The 15,864-nt window shown below is 41.8% G+C and overlaps 1 protein-coding gene across 10 annotated transcripts in view; it reads left to right on the forward strand.

Annotated features, from left to right (window-relative positions):
• The window catches only part of KLF12 (KLF transcription factor 12), a 264,047-nt gene that overhangs the window by 19,203 nt on the left and 228,980 nt on the right, over window positions 1-15,864 (forward strand). The window contains exon 1 of one of the 10 annotated variants that reach the window (XM_064408574.1): window positions 6,988-7,144. The exons of the other annotated variants lie outside the window; for them this stretch is intronic. The gene's annotated coding sequence lies outside the window, so the exon portion shown is untranslated. Of the gene's footprint in view, window positions 1-6,987; window positions 7,145-15,864 lie in introns of those variants that run through there. 10 annotated transcript variants of the gene reach the window in all.

A 15,864-nucleotide genomic window follows, 5' to 3' on the forward strand; every position in this document is an offset into this window, starting at 1 on the left:
CACTTGTGTTATCTGTAACGTGATTATGAAAGAAAGAAAGAGAGCTATTTCTGCTACAGGAAGATGGAGATTTCTGTTTTCAGCTCCATGAGAAGATGTTTTTCACAATGAAGCTGAAATCGCCATTTGAAGTGTTCAAAGCCAGGTTGGATGGGGCTTTGAGCAACTTGGTTTAGTCAAAAGTGTCCCTGCCCATGGCAGGGGGATTTGGAACTAGTTGATCTTCAAAGACCCTTCTAATCTGAGCCATTCTGTGATTCTACCTGAGAAGAGCTAGTGTGGAAGTAAGTTGGAGATGCCAAGTCCTTCAAATCAGAAAGGGCTATTTCATGGCTTCCGTTCTGTGTCTGTCACCAGGCTGTCATTGCTGAGTGTGAGGTTTGAGCCAGTGGCAGATGGCTTCCTCTGAGAAGAGGAAAGGATGAGGAAGAGAAGTTGTGGTAGAGTTGGCAAAACCTAAAGAGTCATTCTCACTGACTGGAAGGAACTAATTATTCTGGACTTGTGTTTCAGATTTACTTGATCTGGGCTCAGATCTGCATGACTTGAAAATACATTCACCACACAGCAATATACTGGACTGGGCGCAGGTAAATAGTAAACTTACTGGGAGAATGATTCAGCTGTCAAATGGCAAGTTAAAACAGCCCAGTTTTAATGTACTCTTAAAAAAGCCAACCCCAAATCTGACAAACTGCCAGACACCCTCTTTAGTTAGCAAACTGCAGAAGCATGTCTGTGAAAAATGGGAAATGTGTTTACTTGGCTAGCTTTTTTGAATTGAAACCTTATAGGTGTTGTGAAATACTGTAGAATGTACAAATGAGCATGTTCAGAAAATCACATTTCAACACATGGGGCAGTTCATACACTGTGGTGTTCGTACCTTACTTAGTCATGATGGTGGTCCCAAACTAATGAATGTTGAGATTTTGTGGACAGGACTTAAGAATGTACTCTTAATTGACACATTGAGTATTTTTCTGTGTGTGGTGGGGTGAGATGGAGGTGGGAATGGAGAGGAGGGAGGAGGAGGATCTGCTTTTTACTGAGTTAAAGGTGTATTGTTTTTCTGAAATTAATCAGTAATTGCATTAAAGCAGGGAAGAGTTGGGGATCAAGGTGGGCAATTGACAGGGCAACTGCTGAAGGACTAAAGTGACTTCTGGTAAGGGGGCAGTGGGAGGTAGGGTGGACCACATCTCATGTCTTTCTAGTGAGTCTGAGAACTGGTTGCGTTCCACTTGCCAGTAGGCTGTTTAGGAGAATAACAGGTAATAACAGAGCAAGGGCAGCAAGACCCAGATTCACTCACCAAATAGCATGGGATGAGAGAATAAGGTTTTGCTGCTCAGAAGTGATAAACTACTGGAAATGCTGTGCTGAAAGTGCTAGGATGCCACCTGCATTGGTAAGCAGGGAATATTGAAAATATGCATTGGTGGGCTTTGTAATTCCCACCTGAGGACCCTGTGCTTCTGCAGGGGTACATACAGGTTGTTTGGTTGTAAGAGCAGCTCTTTGCCCAGAGTTTTGCACCTGCACAGCATCTGGCTCTTTTCTGACTATGTTGCTTTTCACTCATTAGCGGAAGCTTCATGCTTGCAGGGGACTGGAGAGCACACCTTTCTGAACCAGAGGTTCATCTCAGCTGGAGCTGAGATGCTCTACAAATATAAAAAGATTGTAGCATAGTGAAAAAAAAAGTGTGTTAACATTGGATTTACTGAAAGTTTAAAGAGTGAAGTTTTCACTGTTTACACAGTAGATAGAAGAGTGTCTATTCAAGGAAATAAACCACTTCATTTCAAAATCTAAAATGGCCACTGAGAGATTTTTTTTTTTAAACAACTGTGTTTTTGAAAAGTCAAGGTTTTTTTTTAATTTGCAAGCAGCAGGGACATTGCTCAGTGGAGTTTCACTTTCACTTCTGTCACTAGCAGCTTTTTGCTTGGGTTGTTACTTTGGTGTGTCCTGAATGTCACTATAGCTAAACTGAAGTATTCCTATAGTTTCTTTGTGGTGTTTGGATTTCCAATAGTGAAAAATCCAGTCATTTGTAGATGCTCTGGGGCCTTCTTTGCTTCTTTTCGTAGATACTTAAGCTAACTTTCCTTCATGTAGATTTTTGTATTTTATCATTTTGTTTGGGCTTCAAGTTAAAAAAAAGGCTAATTTTTTTTCTTTTTAATACTTGACAATTTGAGCTGCTGTTTGCTTCTTTTTCATAATAAAAGCACAGCAGATAAATAGAGGCTTCCATTCACATGCAGGTGATAGCCAAGGGATTAAATACAGACGGCTGCATTGTCTACTTTCATTTCCCTGTCTAAGAAAATAGCTAACTTCATTGGGAAAATACAGGAACTCAGCATTGTTCATCTTGTTCAAGCATAATACATAGAAGAAACTATTAAATCAAGCTTGCACTTACATTCTTCATAGCACTTAAAAGTTCCTCCAGTCTTGTTGCCAGCTGTTCCCTCTTAATTAATCTCTGTGTGTATAATTTCCTTTCCCCCCTTTTTTTTTTTTAGTGGTGGTGTTACGCTGTCCTTTATTTTTTGGGCTTTGAAATCTAACCAGGTAATTTGGCAACAGCCTTCTCCAAATTCACTTCCCAGTGGCTAACTCTCTAGGTGATGCTGTAGTGTACAGAGGAAGGTAAAGACTGGGGAATGTGGGAGTGTAGGCAAGGGCTTTCCCTTTCAATCCCTAGTAGAGCTTGTCCACGTGTATCTGGAAATTGTATCAGTGTTCATTTTTCTCTTGTTTAAATATTGATAATACTTGAGGGAGTTGAGTGCTGTAAAGCTACTAAAACTGGGCGTTGTATTAGACTGGATAGAGACAGTTAGGGGCAGAGGATGGGATGCAGAGTTTTCAGCACATTTACTGAAGGAGTAAAATTATCCTGAAAGTTTACCCATAGGGTAAATAATGGGTATCTGTAGAGGGTACTGAAAACAGGTGTCTGTAGTTGTGTACTCAAAAATTGCATCTGCTTTTGAAACAGAACAAATTCTGGTGTTAGACTTCATATTGAAACTTTGAAAAATGGGAGGGGTGTATGTATTTATAAATAAGCATAGGATTTTAATGAGAAGTGTTCTTTATAAAGGATGGCTTTCCTTAAAAGTTCTTGCATGAGTAAGTAACTGGAGACAGTTATTACACTTCCACATTTGGGAGGTACTGAGAAGCAACCAAATAAATTCTTACCTTTGCATCATTTGCCTTTGTGTTCACAGGCATAAAACTTGGTTTAATATCAACAAAAAGGAGCTATTAACTACCCTTTTCTCAAGAAGTGTTGTCATCATTTTCAGATCAGTACAAATTTTGAATGGTATGAGATGTTCTTCACATTGTGTCAACTTTAAAGGTTTACATATTTTACCAGGATAATGGTTTCAGACAGATGAAAATGTGATTCAGGTTTTAACTCTTGCAAATTGTAGCATAGTAGTGACAAGGAGGTGAAATCTTGGGGAGGCTGGATTTGGATAGTATGGGATTTCTGTCAGTGTTTCTACTAGAATGAAGAGAGGAAGAACAGTTTTTATCTTTCTCTTCAGATACCAACTGTATGAACACATAACCCTATCTGTGTTTAGTGCATCAGAATTTTGTTAAACTGAAATCAGAAAAGTAAAGTTTTAAAACTATTTTTTCTGTCTTCATACTGAATTATATCAGAGTGCATCCAAATGGATTATTCTTCTTCAGTAAGTCTTTCAGAAAGTGTATGAATACTATAATCATTGCGTTTGCCAAGATCTTTCGTACAGGATTTTTTGTAATTAAATCAGTACTCAAAGCACACTTCAATTTTGCTAACAGTAGTGCCTGATCAGAAGGCCATGAAGAATAACAAAGAGTACATGGGTGGTCCCTTCGAAGAGAAGCTGATCTCCTCATTTGGGTCTGTCCAAAGACTCAGCGACTGTAAATTGTGTAATTTGCTTTGAGAGCACAAAAGCTATTCAGTTATGTTAATCAGTGGTTCTGCATCATCACAGAGTTGAGCTGTGCTTTTCTTGTTCTGTCAGAGAATTTTATCTATAAATGTGTCATAAATGTTCAATTTTCAAATAATTTATTTTTTTATTTGTACACGACAGGTCATAGGTCAGGATTCTCTTATTTTAAGCTTTCCGCAGAGGAATTTTTAAGAGTCTTTAGAGTAAGATACTGGGGAGTAGATGGACACAAGCAGACACACAGGAGTGCCATGAGGTAATACTTACCACCAAAAAAAAGCCACAAAAAAGTCAAGACAAATGGAAAAACAACCCAGGTTTTAGCACATCAGCGTCATGCTGAAGGTTTGAATGTGGACAAACCCTTCTTGTGACTACTAAATGCACTATATAGAGTTTGTAGATACATATACGTGTGTTCTACAGATACTGCACTTATATATGAAGATAAAGATGGTCTTTTCTGTCTGTTTTTGATTGTTGCTGTGTTGTACATGAGCTGCCTTACTCTTTTCTGGGTGTTTGTCATTTCAGTATAACTGGTGCTTGTGCAGCAAAGGAGCTTGTTTGTAGCAGTGATAGTTCACTGCTATCACTGGCTCTTTCTTACTTGACCTCCTCTTGTTCTTCCTCTCTACTTAGAAAGCAGCTCCTTGCATCACATCTACTCGAGATGCATCAAAATTACTTTTGCCTTAGCTTTTAAAACCTTCTGCAGCCCTTTATGGTTTGAGTTGCTTGGCTGGTTTAGTTAGCCTCGCACCCCAATCCCACCATGTCTTGTCCTTGTTGTTGCCATTTATTGTTATTCCACCTATTTTACCTAACTGGTTGACATTCAGGCCAATTCAGAGCAAAAGATACATGCATTCTCTTCAAAAGATACATGCATTCTCTTCTGTCATATTTGCTCAGAATTTTTATTTGTCAAGGAGACAACTTTGTCCCTTACTGTGTGTTGAGTATCTTCTGGTCTGTGTCTTTACTGTGCCTTCTTTTGGAGATTTTGAGTCCTCCTGGATACAGACATAATCTGAAAATGGGCTTCATGATGGGTACTCAAAATCACTCCCCCACTCCAGCAACCTGTTAACCCACACCCATCTGTAAAAGCTGAAAGACAGACTTAAGACTGCCAGAGTCTGGTGAGGGCAGACAGGACACACAAAGTTAAGGGTTTTGCTTCCACTGAAGGTGGAGTGCACCTCTGCCTGTGGCAGCTGCTTTGCTCTTGGCACACCTTTCATTTTGGTGTTCTAGCCTGCTCTGTGCATGGGGAGGGTGCTTGCAGGCAGGACTGGTCCTGCTGGGTTTGTAGCCCTGTGCACAGGAAAAGAGGGTTTTGGGTGGAAAAGAGGGTTACCAGCACTGCACTGCTGTGTGAGCTGTGAGAGTAAGAAAGGTGAAACGTGATGCTGTATCGTCAGCAACTTTGATGAAAAAAAGAAGGGGGGGGGAGGCGGAAAGACAATGCTAACAATTTAATGGCAGCTGGGAGATTTTTGCAGGAGTCTGGGAAGTTTATGACAGTTGTTGATAATATCATGCAAATCCTTATGCTTAACAAAGCTTTAGTCAGCTATCAAGTGACACTAGCTACTGACATGGTGCTTAACTCTTATGCCATAACATGTATAGCTGAACAAGATATTTAAAAATGAGGTTGCTTCATGTCATTTCTGGCTGAAAATGCCATCAGAGGAGGAGTGCTGTTTTTTGGGTTTTTTTGGCGCATTACTGCAGGTAGAGAGAGATCTTCAGGCAAGAGTGACTTTCCCAGGAGTGGTTCCTCAGCTGAAGCATTTTCTGTGATGAGCTGGAATGGTTTGGTCCCTGTGGTTCTGTGGTGTTGGTGCTTTGTGTGTGGGGGCTTCTGGCATCCTGTGGGACAGCCTTTGCACAGCCAGACTTCAAAGCTCACTCCTTCACCTCTGATTCATGCAGCAGCTGGGGCACTGACATGGAATCCTGCTGTGTTGGAAGTGGAAAAGAAAGTCAGTTGTGGACTGTTTTTAGAGAAAACTTTACAGACAAAGAATTTCCTCAAAGTGCCCAGAATAGGATTTGGTACTTTCGTGCATCTTTGTGGGAGGGAGTGGTTGGAGAGAGGAGGCAGCATTGGGTACACCAGGGCCAGCATGTATTTTTCAGGGATCACTTACATTTTCACCAGTGGTAACTATGTTTCAAATACATTACTTAAAAATGGGGCAAATAAATACCTAATATTTATTATACGGTTTCAGAAGTAAAAAATATTCTGGAGTAGATGAGGCTCTGCTGCATCTCTGATTCTCATCTCCATTTTTCTTTGCCATTCAGTTGTCTTACACATATGTATAACTTCAGTTGAAGTTGGAAACTCAGGTAAATTCAAGGTCAGACTTTTCCAGATCACGACCTCCACTGTCTGGAGCATGAGCAGGCCAGATAGATTCTTACTTGGCGATTATGTCTGCTCAGCAGTAACAAATGTAGCAAGGTACTAAAGAGTTTTTAATGCTCACTTGGAACAAGTTGATAAAACATGATGGAAATAAGCCAGAGATGAATCGAGTGCAGTTTGTTAATAGTACTGCAGCAATTCACGATAGTTTGAATGTTGCCCATCAGCCTAGTTCCTCCCTTTACATTCCTCTTTATAGTTTCCACCATCCTCAGACTTCATTCTCCTTGAGTTTTTGGCAGCATTCTTTGATCAGTCAGAGCCAAATCCCCCAGTTACTCCTCTGCAGACTGCAGGAAAGTGTGCTGGTGGTGGTGGGTGTCCCTCACCGCGCTCTGTGCTACCAAACATTGGAAGAGATGTTTAGTGCCGTGTGCCAGGAAAGTATCTAAGCTCTCAGATACAAACCTCTTAGGTGTTTACTTAATTTTGACTTGAAGAATGAGCCTTAGATGTAAGTACTAAATATGCTTCCACTAGTGATTCTTGACCTGTGTCTTCATACCTCTCTTTGTCCCCCAAGAAATGAAAATTCTATGTGTTTTGTGTTTTCTCTAGGTTATTTTCTTCCAAGTGCCCAGTAATTCTGTCATCTTGCAGACTGAGAGGGTGAAAGTTGAGGAGGCTGATACAGAAAATATTGAGTAACAAAACCCGAAGAGGGTGTAATAGTTTTGGTGTTTGATGTACCCCCACAACAAGGCCTGAGTAAAAGGTAAAGTTTCTTGGAAACTTGATTTACATAACGTGCAAGGGATGGTTATCAGATCAGTCAGGCACTGAGGTGAACGTGCATGTGTAAATTTTCTCATTAGTCACTCTTTCCTTTCCTTTTACTCTGAATTCCTGTCCTTCTGTTCCATGATTCAGTGAAGCTATGAAAAAATCAAAACAAATTACTTGCTTTTTTCTTCTTTTTTTCCTCCAAATTTTTTCCCCACTTCTGATCTACCTCTTTGCAAATCAGGTTTATTTCCTCACTTCCTTCACTCGCTGCTAAGTATATTCAGTCTTGGCTGGGGAAGAGGTATGAAATTGTAGTCTTCCTCTCTTCCCTCTGAAAAGTTTATTTGGCAAGTTAATGTATTTCCTTTATTCCCATGAGCAGCTCATAAAGAGGAGACTTCTTCTCCCAAGGGCAGTGAATGTGAGGTGATTGCCAGAGCATTGTTCTTCTAAATAGCTTATTTTTCTCTGTGGCTGGACCCTACCTACCCAGCTATTTTTAGAGTACAGATTAAGTGATAATTTAAGGCTTTATAATTTAAGCCTAATTTTAGGCTTCCTTGAAGTACCCAGTAGGTTAATGTGGATTTGCCTGTGGGTTTGGTATTCTGGGCAGAGTATCAGGAAACTTGTTCATTGAAGCTCGGATGAAAAATGTAACTCAAGTTTTCCCAGGAGAGTTCAGGAATCCCTTAGCCCATCTATTCCAGTGCGCAGTGTTGCTAGTATTCAGCTAGGCTCTTTGAGGTGGCAAGGAGAAGATGGATCGCCATGGTGAAGTGGCTGGATCAGTACTCACGGTTCACGTGTAAGCAGAAGTGTCCAGCAGCAGGGCTGCTCTGGCACAGAGCTTTGGGATGACTGGAATGCACAGCTGTAGGAGGAGGTGAGCCAACAGCCTCTCCCGAGGCTGGTGTTTCTGGACTTCGTCACACAGAGTGCTGTGTCCTGCACTTGAGAATGAGACCCCCTGAGATCCATTTTCGCCTCTCCCCAGCTCCTTCAAGGCTGATGTACATGTTTTGTGTTCCTCAGGGCACAGTGTGAGTTTGGTATGTGGGCTTGGCCATTCTGGCCTGCCTGCCTTGCTGCCTCTGTGAGCAGCTTCCCTCTCTTGCGCTCTCACTCAGTGCAGCTGGATTGTGTCCTGGCTGTTGCTTCTGCCTCTCTTCCCTGCTGTGAAAGGCTTGTGAACCTTGCTGTTGACCTCTCTCCTTTCTAGGAGGTTGATGCATCTCCAGCACACTCTGTGTCCTGGGAAGAAGTGTTGCTTACTTTCCTTGGCTAGTAGCTCAAGCAGTCACTGGCCCAGTTGCAGTGTCCTGCAGGAATTGAGTAATTTGTGCCAGTGAGCCCTTTCAGAGGCCTATGGGCCTGACAGGTGTGAAATGACTCCTTAGTGGACAGTTCCCAGCAACTTTCCAGTGTTCTTTTGGTAATGTTTTCCAGGTTTTGTAAAAGGTTTTCTTCGCCTTGGGCTTGCAGTGGTTCTGTGCTACAGGGCTGGAGACAACTGAGCATTTCTGTTGTGTTCTGGGCTCTGGTCATCCTGACTCTGAGGAGCTCTCACCTGCAATAACCTGCCAAGAAATTGCTGTTGAAAGTTCTACTGATACTGTTGGGCTGTCAGCTGGGATTAGTTTCTTTTGAAGTACAAAATTCTCAGAAGTATTTACAGCAATGATACAATCTGTGAGTGTGTTCACAGAAGTCAGCTAACAGTTGTCAAAAGATTGTTTTCACGAGCTAGCCCTAAAGCATTAGGGTAAACAATGATTGTTTTATTAAAAGTAGAAGTGTCTCTTTAGGAGCTCATTCTTGCAAAGGGCCCTTTTCAGTAGGGAGGAAGTGAAGGCCTGTGCAGCCAGGAGACAGGTGACCAGGGCACCCTGCCTTGCTGCCATCATGATGACTTTCTGGTGTGAATGTCACAGCTGCTGTTAAAACTAGTGCCTTGTCCAGTTCCTTCCTATTTCATGGTTTCTCATAGCCAATTTTTCTATTCAAATCATTCATATTTTAGTTTATTTCTGGACATAAATAATGAGTTAAAATTTCAAAAAGCTTCTTGGTGATCTTGACTATGAATGAGAATAGGCTCCAAGACGTATCAGATTTAGCAATATTTCTGAAGCATCTGAAGTGGAGAGATGAGTGGGAAAATGACCTGGGTGGTAGCGAAATTGTTACCATATAATTTTCATATCTGCTCAGTTCAAACATTTTTGCCTTAGAAAACCTCCTGTAGTATTGACACCCATGACTGCTGCCAGTGCATCATGACCACCCACACCTGAGCTCGGGTTAATATCTTACATGGATGACTCACATCTTTGGTAATCTGATCCTTAAAAGATGTGGAGTGGTCATGGGCCAAAAAAAGCACGTTGATCATGCCACCTCTCCTGTGAACACAATTAGCGGTTGCTCCTCTGCATCCTAAGGTGCACAAGGGAGTTGCTGAAGTCTCCCGAAACAAAGCTCTGCAAGCTTAAGTGATTGGGGTAGATGCAGCTGTGGCAACATTGCTCTTCAGGCTCTGTCTGGAGGTAGGGCTGTGAAGCTGTGATGCATTACAGGTACTTGCTCTCTGCAGTAGTTTGTGCATTAAAATGTAAAGCATTGATTGTAAAATATTGCCCACTCATCTACAATCTTGTTGTGGCAAAGCTTACCACAAAGGTCCTTATGGTGAACTTACTGATATGTGTTTAAGAAAGTGTACTGAATTTAGATCTTCAGGATCATCTTGTACTCTTTAGCAGGCTGAACATCCATCCTGGTTACATTGGAGGTATTTTGTGTGCTTTCACTCTTGCATGCTTTTCTTAACTGTCCTGTTTTGTGTACCCCTGTAGCTCTTTACGTCTTTCTAGTCAGCCGCCCCAGAGTACCCTAAAGTTACGGCAGAGTAGCAGAAGTGTGAAATAATTTGGGCTTGCTTGTCAGTTTTGGGGTTGTCCCCAGGTTTTCTGGACAGGAATGCTTTTGCTCTGAAGTGATGCAAAGAATTAGTGGGAGCATTTCTGTAGCTCATTGCTTTGCTATAAACTTCCTCATATTTGAGAGGTTATCTCTGCGGTCATAACTTTTAGGTTGTCTTAGTTTTCAAACAGAAGATTAATTTTTGCAGAACCAGATTACATTGGTGAAGTTTCCTTACTTGTCAGGAGTAGGTGAAGTTTTCTTACTCGCCAGGAGTAGGTGGATGTGTGAATTCTTCAGATTATGTGTTCAAAAGAGAAACATATTCTTTTTTTTCCCATGTAGTCAAAATGAAAGTGAACATTCAGACTTGGGGAACAGGAAATAATGAACTATCCTTTTCTGCCCTGAACAGGAGTGCTGCCTCTGCCAACTGGCCTCTCTGAGAGAGCCAGTGAAGTTGTCAAGCCCATCAGTTTTCATCCACTGACACAGCGCACCAAGGCAGCTGGAGGTGCAGACACACAACAAGCTAGGGAGGGAGGGTGGGGTTTATTTTTCCTTCCTGTGCTCCCTGAGCAGCAGAAATTTTTTCTTGCTCACTGACAGCATCAGCGTTTCAACCCTGTCAGGATTTTGGTAGATGGAGTGATCTGAAGGGGATGGAAACTTCTCAGCTAGAAGTGTTGAAGGGGCACCTCAACATATGTCATCTAAAGAAGCTGGTCTCAGCCTCACATGCATTTGTTTCAGTGTCAAGCTGCTGTTACTGACTGGGTTGCTGGGGTAGGTGAAGCAGCAACTGTTAGGGGCTGCAGGCAGAATCCTTAATTTAAATAGCAGAATGGTATTTTTTTTATGAAGCAAAGGTCAGAAATGCTAAGGTTGCTATTAGCTGACTCAATTCTGGAAGAGATAAGAAAAGTAGTACTACCAGAAGTAGGACACACATAATTTATAATTTATCAGTGTATAGGAAAACACATTTAATGCCCTGCTGTGCAATAAATGTATCTGCTACAGGATCACCAAAGAGCGATAAGATGCCCTGCTTGTTCTTTTAATTCACCTTTTTTTTACCTAGTTAAAAAGAAGTTGCTTTTGTTCTTTGTTGTCCACTTAATCTAAGAGCTTTATTTCCTGTGCTTATATCTGCAGGGTTAGAAGAGTGAATGACGAATAGGAGCCTGCCTTGAGGATTACATATTTGCCATTACAGCATATTTAAAGGTGTACCATGAAGTTCATATTGCTGGCAATTAGTGAAAACTGTTTTTTCTGAAACATGAAAATGCGATTAACTGAAGGTAGCCTGAAGGAATGCGCTGGCAGCCTCTTGGCTGGCTTAGGGAAGAGGCAGGCTGTTCTGGAGGTAGGCACACAAGTGCTATCTCACTGCAGTGTAGTTAATGGAACTAGACAGAGTTGTGGCACGACTGCGTGCGGGGGTCACGGCGGTGAGGGATGCCATGATTCAACCTGATGTAGCAAGGGAGCCTTGGCAGGGAGCCGCTGTGTTTGTAAGAAGCGGAGTAACCACAACTGCCAGCGGCCTTGAAAGATTCCGCTGTGGCTTTCACTATGAATAGCAGACACGGCTGCTGAAAGCTTGGGTTAAATAAAAAAAAAAGTAGATACCAGCAGGAGACACCGTGTGAAGGAGACATGAGTTCTGTCTCCCAATAACAATAAAAATTGTGGTTCTGCACCTGTCAAGGTTGCTGTAAGACAGAAAATGATTGAAGATCAAATAATTCCAAAACACCAATTACGCTTATGTGTGGGAGGAGTGGGGAAAGAGGAGAGCCACCATAGTTCTGATTTGTTTCAGTAGATGTGGAAAAGATGAACTCCTTACAGTCTGCTGCTCACTATTGGTTTAAAAGACCTCTTCTGTCAGTGGTTTTGTTCTGTTGCAGAAATCAGATGGGTTTGTTTTTATTTTAAAATGCTTTCTGAAAATTATAGACTGCATTAGCCCAACTGTAGATATAATGTCTTAATCATTTGACTGCCACACAAATACATCTCACTTGCAGCCTGATTCAGAATTTAGATAAAAACTGTTAAATAAACTCTTAAGTTCTACAGCAGTTTTTATTTTGTACAAGGGATACGCTCTTCTGTCTTAAGGGAAGGGGAATCCCTGGAAGGTATATACCTCAGTTAAGGCGCTGACTATCCCAGTGTGTTTTGCAGTGTAGGTAGATTATATTTATGCATAAAGCATCAGATGTGAACTTCCTAGTCTGTGGCTGTGATAACAAATGAAGCATATGAGCCAGGATTTTTGGCTGATGTGTTGTGAAACAAAGTGTCAGTCAGTTTTGCCTTCTCAACATCATTTATGTGAAAATGGTTTAAATTGCCAAAGATAGATTGAGAATTTCTGGCCAAGCTTTTCTGCTGCAAATCTGTTTCTCTACCATGAAGGAGGCATGGATTTTGCTTTTAACCTGCTATATTATTCCACATAAGAGGTGGTATAAATCAACTTTCAAAAGAAGTTTTGTTTTCTTTGTTGGCTTTTCATTCTGTAGCCTATTAATCTCTTTAGTCTTTCAAGTCTTGGGTATCTTTCTCTGGTGTGTTACTGTGAATGCTTAAAAGGATGCTGAGCCTTTGTGGTACCAGGTTCAGTCCTGACTTTTGTTTCTTCTGTGTCAGCTGCGTCTGTATCAACTTCTGCAAGATTCCTCTTGTTTTGTAGCTCTGAGCTGGGCTTGCCTTGATCCTTGTAGGGCTGGGTACCTGTTTGCCAAAACTCAGTGTCTTGTGCTGCTTCTAATGTGCCTGGGGCATCTCTCCTGGCTTTGCTTGCCCTCCCAGGGAATCAGGATAAGGGCGGTCAGCCACTGCCACCCTTTGCTAACCTGCCACAAGGTTATTTGTGATGAATTGCATAAGCACAGTGCATGAAATCAGTGCAGAACGAAGGGGAGAGGTGGAGGGTGTGCAGAGAAAGTTGTTACACATTTGTAGTTTTGTTCTTCATTGGTGCTTCTTGGTGTTCTGTATCAGAGAGGAATTTGAAAAAAATGTGGTTAGTTTTGAACTTCACTGGTGTTACCTGCTTTAGGATTCAGGAAAAGGAAATCTTGAGCTTGGTTTGGTCACTGCTGGGTTGGAATTACTGATAGGGCATGTGGGTTGGGCATATGAGGTCCGCCCTCCAGCTGGAAAGGAAGGAAGGAACAAAGAGGTGGAATCTGGCTGGTCTACATCTAATTTTGTAACTCAATAACTAGATTAAGAGTCTTTTTACTGGGTACCTTGCTCTTGCCCAGCAATCACAAATAACATGCAGTTATGGGTGGTCTAGATTCCTGATAACTTGGTTAAATGTAGTGGTATTGCCATAAAATATCTTGATGGGTTGCAGAGGTGTTGATGCCAGTACCCTGTGTTGTGATGTCTTTGTAGAGAATGTGAAATTTCCTTATACAGGTTGTTTACATGGCTTTTTGTTTGACTTACCATGTAGTAAATCTCTGGGGAGCAGCATGTGTAAGAACCCCTATCTCTTCCTCTCTGATACCTCTGCTCTTGTGATGAGAAAAATTGCTCAAACCAGAGTCCTTACAACATTGAGAATGTTATTAACAAGACATTTTCCTTGGGAGCTTTGGACTTTGGACTTGATGAATTTGCCCAGATCACTGTTTACTGTAGAGCACAGTGCAAACCACACATGCCTGGATGTCTTCTGAAGAGCAAGGATCATTGTAATTTGTGTGCTAAGAAATGAATTTTGCAGCTGGCTTGGGTTTTGCCTTTGAATTTCAGTGAGAAGTTCCTGGCTGCTTTCTTGGGTTTGTAAATTTACCAGACTCAGGAAGCACCTAAAACTATGTAGAGGGGGGTTTGTTTTTTTTGTTTGTTTGTTTGATTTTTTTCCCTTTTGCTCCCCTGTGATACAGATCTGAAACTGCTGGGTTGGAAAACTTCAATATTGCAGCGCAGTGTAAATACATAGGAGGCTGTGATGCTATTAAATCTATAGCAACAAATTAGTCTTGTAATGTCTGCATGAAAGAGCTAAAGTTCAGAGTGCTGCTTTGCATTGACTCTTAAACTTTCTGAAAACCACAAGAGTCTTAGATTTTTTTGACAATTTGCTTCCAGCCTCAAAGACTAGCTTTGAAAGGAGTAGCAAACATAACATCTAACCACTTTAGAACCTCTCTGGTTGGATACATAAGCTTGAGAGGACCAGCCTCCTCTGAAAATCCTGGCTGATAATGCAGGTTTTGTTTCATTTTTTAATGTTCTTGGGGGTTTGGATTTTTGCCTGTACAGACTCCAGAGTTGGCAAAGTTGAGACCTACAAATAGGGTTTGTAGGAACCTGAAAGAGCCCTGTGAGGGAGTCGGGGATGCCTTGGAGATTGGACACCCTTGCTCTTCCATTCCCGTGTCTGTCCCCAGCACCAGGGTTTGGGGGGAACACTTCATCTGATGAAAGAAGCCTGGGTTTACTTGCTTGTTGCTGTTGTGCAAGTCAAGGGATGTGCAAAGACCTGAGGGTGTTTGGATCAGGGCACATGAGGAACCAGCAGGCCCAGAGGGCTGATCTGTCTGAGAGGTGGGGGAGTGCAAGTGGGTGTGGGGAATGGTGGTGGGGAGGGACAGGCACAACACATGGTGTGGGGGTCTTGCCCCCTGTCACATTTCTTCACATTGTCCTCCAGTGGGAAGGAAGGGGTTTACAGTCCCCGTGTGCTTCTGGCCTGGCTGGAGCAGGTGATTGCTGCCTTTGAGAGCATGAGCCTGTGGTCTTTAGTAGCAGACACCCACAAGAGAGGGTTTTTTCCCTCCTAAGTGAAATTTGTCAGGTTCTATGATAAACTTCTGGTTTTGGCTGCTCCCACCTACCTGTCCAGAGCTTTCCATTTAGACATTTAGCTTCAAAAGACATTGAAGAACTATTTGGGTTGGGCCTCTGAGATCTAAAACATAAAAATGGGCTGGTAGGACAAGATTTGATTTTGGAATTTCAAAGTGGACTTCCCTTACTTTCCCTGAAGTCTAAGGACAGAAATGTGCTATATCTTAGAGCCTGTGCATGGATGAGAAAGGTACAATCCATTTGCCAAATCAAAGAGCAGGTGGTCTGATAAGAGAAATATCAGTAAGGGAAACCCTGAGAAGTAAGCATAGTGATTCAAGAGAGTTTCCCAGCACAGATGTTTAAGTGAAATCTGAGTTTCTTCTTTAGTGGGGAGGAGAGGAAGAAAGGAAGATCTTTGAAGACATTTTGGTGGTGATGGTACAAGTCCTGATTGAGTAGAATTAATTCACTTGTGGACATGGTTACATTTTTCCCTCTTCTGTGCTTCAAAATTGGGCAGAAAGCTGTAATCTTTGTCTTTTTCAAAGAAAATTCTGCTTTCCAGGCACAGTGTACGTGTGGGAACTCTGATGCTGAGTGGTAGGAGCTTCCTGCTGAAGTGGCTGTAAGAGACTTAGGGTGGTAATGCTTGTATGATTCCAGGGTTAGACTGTCCAATTTAACACCCTATCATTAGTCATATTACCTACTTTTCTTTTTGAGTATCTTCTGTTCTGAAGAGAGAGATATTAACTTCATATTGCTTGGTGACTGTAAATATCTCCTTTGTGTTTGGGTCTGTGATGTGGTAACCAGTTAACAGTTGAGTTATTTTAAAATTACCTACAGTGCCTGAAAGATGAAATAAAGCTTGAGTGACCTTCTCAGGTGTTGCCTGCTGGTTGTTACCAAATACATTGCAGTTTTGTCTTCCTCTTTGGGGCTGTTTCCTGT

The sequence above is a fragment of the Passer domesticus genome, chromosome 2 (genome assembly GCF_036417665.1).
Source record: "Passer domesticus isolate bPasDom1 chromosome 2, bPasDom1.hap1, whole genome shotgun sequence".
NCBI lineage: Eukaryota > Metazoa > Chordata > Aves > Passeriformes > Passeridae > Passer > Passer domesticus.